The sequence below is a fragment of the Atractosteus spatula genome, chromosome 2, assembly GCF_055471065.1.
Source record: "Atractosteus spatula isolate fAtrSpa1 chromosome 2, fAtrSpa1.hap1, whole genome shotgun sequence".
NCBI lineage: Eukaryota > Metazoa > Chordata > Actinopteri > Semionotiformes > Lepisosteidae > Atractosteus > Atractosteus spatula.
This window is the reverse complement of record NC_142707.1, coordinates 61,577,285-61,584,674: the sequence shown is the minus strand read 5'-3', so window position 1 is coordinate 61,584,674 and position 7,390 is coordinate 61,577,285. Positions and strand designations below refer to the sequence as shown.

General features: G+C 39.0%; 1 long non-coding RNA gene across 1 annotated transcript; it reads left to right on the top strand.

Moving 5' to 3' along the window:
- Nucleotides 1-1,566: 1,566 nt before the first annotated feature.
- LOC148840013 (uncharacterized) lies at nucleotides 1,567-6,777 on the top strand. The gene is made up of 3 exons (XR_016089414.1): nucleotides 1,567-1,722; nucleotides 2,919-3,065; nucleotides 5,768-6,777. It is a non-coding gene; the product is annotated as an uncharacterized LOC148840013 (long non-coding RNA).
- Nucleotides 6,778-7,390: the final 613 nt, after the last annotated feature.

The window sequence follows — 7,390 nt, the reverse complement described above, 5'->3', positions numbered from 1 at the left end:
TTCTAAGAACAAATATATGAAACATGAACAAAATTACAGATCACGTAATTGTGGCAATGCTACAGCATGAAATATAACACATTGCCTTAGTTAAAACATACAATGTTAGTATTCGTTGAGACACACAGCTCTGACAGCATTGACTCACAGACCTGATCAGCCTCTGTTCAGATTGCTGTGACATGTTCTGTCCCTCATCCTCTGCATCTGTAGCCAGCTGGATGGGTTCGACCAGCAACCAGTGGCTTTAACAAAACATGACGTTTTTCATCGGGTCAGTCAAACAAGCATTCATTGGTGAATACAACATCTCTTCCTTCCACCAAATTTTATGCAGACAGCATAATTGATTGATATAGGCCAATGGAAAATTTGGCCAGGAGGTCTCCCATCCAGGAATTGACCAGGCTCACACCTCTTAGCTTCAGTGGTTTGTTAGTTGTGGGCTGCAGAGTGATGCAGATGCAGATCAGTTTTATGCAGACAGCAAGTCACAGTCGTAGAGGTAAGAAGGGTGATTTCTTCTTAGAAATTCTCATGCTCTAGATACTAATATAATCATGTAGATTAATCAGATCTATGTGTCTTGGATCAATGAGGTTACCCTGTGCTTACCAGGATGTGGCCTGCCTCTAAAACCAGGTTTCCTGGATTCTCTGGCCTAGTCTGATGATTATGGATGCAGAACATCTTATTCTCTGGACAATTTCTTTCACGGTCAGGCTGCTGTCAGTCATGCCCATAGCAACCTGGTGGCCTTCTTTACTCAGGGGGAAATTGGATATATATTTTCTTGTTCTTGCATTAATAAAAATCAAATATTTTTCAAGAGCTACTTGAAAAAGCTGTTTCAAAGTCCGGCATATATATTAAATCTTACGACTTGAGGTCAGTATCTAGTTATCTTAAGTAACAAGACTGCAATCAATAAACCTTGTGAAAAGTGTAAATAACATAATTTGTCCAATGAGCTATTGATGTAAATTTGTTCATAAAGTTTTCAATTAATTTCAATTAATTATTTTCAATTAATTTTCATACTAATACAGCCAGATTCAATAAGATCACTTTCCTTGTGGTAAATCTCAACATTCTTTCTATCTTTTTAAAAACGTCACCTAAAATGACTTCACATTTTTTACTGAAGACCAAAAGGGATAAAAACATGAAAAAGGAAAAATTGTAGGAAAAAAATAAATATATAAAACTGATGAACAGGCCAGAATCAGACCCCTGATGGACTGTTCAGCTGTGCTCACTAAACCATTTTCCAGTGCAGTGGCCTAATAAAAAAGGAGGCCAAGCCTTCCACAGTTGTTTCCATGAACCTTTTAAAAAAAGGAGCCATTGACATTCTATATAATATGGAGCAGTGGGTATAGGATGTCTCAAGTGGAGTGTGAACAGCTGAGAGGTGTGATTTCACAGGCCTGTGCTCCCTGTCACGACACTGATTGGGGTGGACAGGAGGTACAGGAGAGGCCCAGGCTTCTAAAGGACACTGACAGGTGGGAGGCCGCTTTGGAGGGGGTGAGGGGGGATTGAAAAGGCAGGCCAGCATGGCCTTCTCTGGACACAATCCAGGAGCTGGCCAGAGATGAGGATGGTACTGGGGAAGATAGCAGAAAATGACGGAGAGAGAGGTAGAGAATGTGACGGAACATGGACATTATGATTGAAGAACATTAAAACTAGAAAACATCCTCATCGTCTGAAGATCAGGTACCGCTTTCGAAGAGTGTTTTGCCCATCAATGCACTTCATGTTTGGCTGCTAAAGTGCTTTACCATTTAAGAGAGATATATACTTGATATACATCTCGAAATAATAATGCTTGAGGAATAACCTACGGAAATGTTACCAAAGACTGTCTGCTCAGTTTAATTATTTGACCAAATTTGTTCTTTCAGTGTAAACATGAAACTTTAATACAAACATGCTTGAAATAGGTTTTCTAGTGTTAAAACATTTAATTACAAACTGTAAGCACAGGAAGAGATTTGCATTGAATCTAAGTTACAAAATTCTATAACTGAATCTACCAGCCTAATTAGAAACATGGTATATATTTTTTAATTTATCCTAGATGATTTTTGTAATACTTTTAATGAAACATTAGTCTCTTTACTCTGTTATACCAGATTTATACTTAATGGGTTAATTTCCAAATTACAAATATAGTTTACTTCACAAAGAGTAATAGGAATCAATGTCCCAAAGTTTGTGACGTGTAATTTCTGACAAATTATTAGCAATCATTGAAAAAGAAAGTATTAAGAAACTCAATTCCGATTTTTCCAATTAATAATGAATATATATACAGTAAATTAACATGGTGTTTGTTTCATTTATCAAACAGACATGGTAAAAATAAATCTGTACTGTTCAATCAGAAATATTACTTTAATCTAAATGGAAATGTTTTGTGTTTTCTCTGGGAAGTTAAAATATAAACTGTGCCATCTGTCTTTGCCTCCATATTCACACTTTAAGAGTAATGCAGGATTTCACACCCATCCAGGAGGGTAAGGAGACAGTAAATCAAGGGACAAATGCACTGAGCTTCCCAGAGGAAGGAAACCAAATCGAGTGGCAAACAAACACTAGGAAACAAAGCTTCCCGATCTGAGCTCACAGACCTATATCTGTAGATTAAATTACATGTAATTCTGTTCCTAAATAAATAGTCAAACTAGCGTGAAAGAATTGAGATGTTGCTCAGAGACAGAACGATATTCTAAAGTTACATGTAAAGTATTATATTAACAAAATATTTAAGATATCTCACCAAATTTGTAAATAACGTAGATATCATATACACTTTTATACAATTGTAGCTTATTGTAGCTAACTGCCAGGTAGCCGTGTGATAGCCATGTGAGAGAGCCGTTGATAGATTTCTTTTCTGTACACCTAAGCTACACGGAGTAAATCTGGTACTGCAAGTCTCCCCGGTCTAATTCTCCAGCCCAAAGAAGGCGACACTATGAAGACTTATGAAGACTGTGGATGGCAAATCTGATGCATGGAGAAGAAAGGAAACCTGAACAGCATTTCATGTAAAGGTAATATTCAGCCGTCCAGCCCCCTTCCTCGACATGCTCCTAGTCAAAACTTATTTCAGCATAAAGACGAACAGAAAAGAAGCATTTATTATATTGAATAACTAGAGAGATGTTCTGAAATAATTTTATTCACGTTTTGTACCCCAAATTACAGCAATGTATATGTGTCAAAGAACTACCTCATACTATACACACAACAAGGCAGTCAGATAATGCTAGCCATGCACTACAATGTGTGTATAGGTTGGTATGAGGAACACCAAATCACAGAAATCTTTCAAACATATTGTTTTAATTCTGGATGGGACTGTGGAAAGGTATATAGTGCTGCAGCCTCACAGCTCCTGGGGCACCATCTGTGTGGAGCGTCTGTGCTCCAATCTCCTGCCTCCTTTCAAAGGCTAGCTGGCTCAGTTATTAATGTCTCTAACTTGTCTCTGCTCTGCCAGGGACTGGCACATCTTCCCAGGAGTGCCCTGTGGTTCTGGGAAATATTTCTTGCCATGACCCTTAACAACAGCCTCCTGATAATGGGTGGATTTTTTTTTTACTCTGTCTTTCCTTAACACTTCATGAAAACAATTTGAAAATCCTCATGTTGCTTTTTCTGACACACCTTCAGAGCAGCTTTTGTTGCTGTTGTTGTTTTAGCTATCTGGTTTAAAACACACATTAACAAGTATTTCAGCAGGTACAATACTCTCCTTTGCTTGGCCATAATTTCACCATATGAGACAATATACCAGTGATGTGTATGGCTTGTCTACCATTCACCATTATTTTACTGAAAAGATAACTTCTACAGGGTCCGTACTGTAGGTTTCTCAGTCATGTTTCAGACTTCATGTTGTCCATCTTTTATCAATTCCAAAAACAATATTCTGTCATGCAATGAACCAATAGATACTACATTTTTTGTAATTAGAAGCTTCTTCCCTATGACTACAGCGTTGCGTGTTTCCCTCACGGAATAGTACATTGGATACTATTAGTATAGTTTAGAAGGGAAAAAAGATGTGGTGTTTACTTCATTGTAATTCACTTTAATATTTCAGATTTGTGGAGATTATTGACATTGTCTAAGAGACAGACATAACAGTTTTAAAATGCTTGTGCTTGTCTTCTACAGTAGATGGTAAATGTATCAGCTTAATTGTAGTTTGGGCTTTTCCAGAGCCCGAAGAGCTGCAAAAAAGAGTGCATTGTAACCTGAAGCTACTGTATATTTCCAGTTGTTCTCTCTGCAGTCTTAATATCTATGCTCCCAGAGACAACATGCTTCCTTATATCCCCATATGAGTAAGTCAGTTATGGAATGTAAGGAAGTGTGTGGTTTCAGGGTGATTGGTCTTCACTATGCAAAGTTATTGTCCATCGTACTTGTACGTAAATCTTCCAGATACAGCACACATGTGAAACAGTACGTTATATATCTTTTCTAAAGAAAACAAGTTTTGGGGGTTCATGGTAGGTTGTTTTATAAACGTTAGCAAACTCAATCTGCAATCTTGCAATAAAACTACAGAACTAGAAGAGCAATCATCAGCATAAACGTAATACTGTTATACTTTTCTGTGAATCATATTTCTATAAATTTGCATGAATAAACTCAATATAGATAGAAACATTGCTGATTTTAAAGTGAAACATGCACCTACTGTGATCTGCAAAGAGAGTGCTCATCACATCAAGAGAGTGATAGTTCAAATAAAAGTTCACGTAATAGTTCCCATAAAATCATTGAGTGACATTTAATTATCTTAAATTATCTAACAAAATCCTGCAAAAACTGATACCAATGGTTTCCTTATATCAATTAATTAACTTCCTAAATTCTTAAATGAACAGCTTGTTAAATGATGCCTGGCTGAACCTTTGTTAAAAGAGATACAGTACACTCAGTGCTCTGTGTCCGTGGGTTAAAATGTGTGACATTGCCTGACTCTCATGAGATATAACATACAAGTTGTCCCAGAGCCCTTGAAAATCTTGAAAAAATGTGGATTTGTGTGGTTATTCACACTCCCAAGATGAATTGGTGGCATTTACACTGAGAGCGTGGGGGATACTGGCTGCTCAGCAAGCCCACAGCTGGAGCCAAGCAGCTTTATCACGTGGTAGTCAAGGCCCAACTGACAGGACACAGGTGTTGCCCATTATAGCTCTGTGAAGGCTTAGCAAGAGAGATAGGAGGCAGGTGTGTAGAGCTGGCAGACCACCTCCCAAGGAAAATAACTCCAGAGAAGCAGGAGTCTAATCTGCCACTGAAAATTAAACCCTGGGATATAGTTTCAGTCCTCAGTGTTTGACTTGTCACAAGTGTGTCAGTGTTAATGTCTGGGTATGAAGTGTCATCTATACTTGATGGTCCACATCCAAATGCACAACAACATACCACTCCCTGCCCAGGACTGAACAAATTAGCATGACTAGATTAGCACTTAGAGCATATTACCTCAGCCAAGGCCCCCATCCACCCAGAAAGAAACATCTCTTCCTTTACCTATCTTCTTTTTAGTTTGCTCCATCTTGAATCTCAAATTTCTTATGTTTTTGCACTCAAAAGTTACCTAGGCATGCATTTTCTCTTCTACAGAATAATTGACACTATTGTAGATAAATTAGAAAAAACTAAAAAATGGCCTGAATATAAAATTCAGCATTCTATTTTTCTTAATTTCAATCTTAATCTTCTGTTACAGGTAAGAGCTGGTTTATTGTTTTATAACCAGAGAAAGAAGCCTCAACAGACCTCCCCCACCCCACTCTCCCCCACCCCCTCAGGACTTTGAAGGAACACGTCTTGCTGTGGCTGGTCAAACGGAACCAAGTCAGGCGTTTCAGTGAGGTTTGGTCCCCTTCAACCAGCTACTGCGCCGTGAACTGAGCCAGCAGGAGACTCTGGAGAACAACACAGAACTCTGAAATACAAGTGACAGCTGATGTATTAGTGTCCTTAAATAATGCAACAGTACGTTTTTTTCCCCATACACAGTCTTAATGAGACTCTAGAAAAGATTTTTGGCTCAGGGCTCCTTTTGCTATCTCAGTGGGATTTTTTTTCCATGGCTACATAATTCTGGACAAGGGACCAAACCACCTAGGATATGGCCACTCATGAAAGCTCACTGGGTCATAAAACATCACTATGAAGGCGAGAATGAGGAAGAGACAGGACAAGGAACCACTCTGGTAGGTTTTGTTTCTGAAATCATATCCAAGAAGATCGATGTCATCAGTGCGAATAGCCATTACACCAGCTCTTCCAGAGAGACATGGAGTATTGTCCTGCTAGAACAGTTTCAGTTCAGCCTCACTCCCACTATTCTGTGGTGACATCTGGTCTTCAAGCTCCTGTCTGCACATGAGGGGAAGGGATGGACAGTCATACTCTGACCCCCCATCTGTCAGAGACTCCATGTGTAGACTCCAAACCCCACTTTGTGTTCAGGCCCCACCAGTCACATTACCCAAGCTTGAAGGCTTAAACATGCATCCAGGCCAGAACTAAGACTGCACCTGCAGTGAGATTGAGTCACACCAGTCTAAAAGTCAAATTTTCTTCTAGGCCAGTGTAGTCTTAGAACTGAAGATTTCTCTGAAGGCATTTTTACTTCTAGTTGTTCATGAATCCATAATCATGTCTTGCTGTACATTTTTTTTAAATAAAGATCAACTGTTTAACAAAAACAGTCACTCAAATGTGAACCAAGTGCTTTTCTTTACAGTCATTGCCCTCCAATTTCTAGGTTCCCACTTGTATGTAAAATGTGAACAAAGCAGGCACTTGCAGAGCTAGCATGCAGCAGAATCACAGAAGACATGCATGAAGTACACAGGAGGTTAAGGCAACAGACTGAGTTGCAATACTGGTCCAATATCCCAGGATACACTGGCGTTGGCATTGGAGGTGTGAGGAATTAAATCCATACCGACCCAAAAGAGCTCCACGATAAAAATGTTGCCAAGTAACAGGACAGTAACAATTCAAGCTCTCCCCCAAGAGAGAAGGGCAAACCCCCATACCAAAAAAGTTAATTTTAAGAGACCCATCATGTTTAGCAATACATGAATGGGAAGTAGATTTTAAACCAATTGTTGCATAGTATTTTGTAGTGGAAATAAAACCAAAAAGGCAACTTATTTCTAGAGTACTTGCATTGTTCCTCCTGCAGGAGGAGCACTGAACAAGTCTTTATGCAAGGGTAGTAGGCAAAGGCAATTAAGTCATCTACACAACATCCTACTTTCACCCCCACCCCCTCCAATTCATTTTGGACCCGCTTCCAGATTGCATCAACCCCAACTAAGTTTCAGGAAGACTT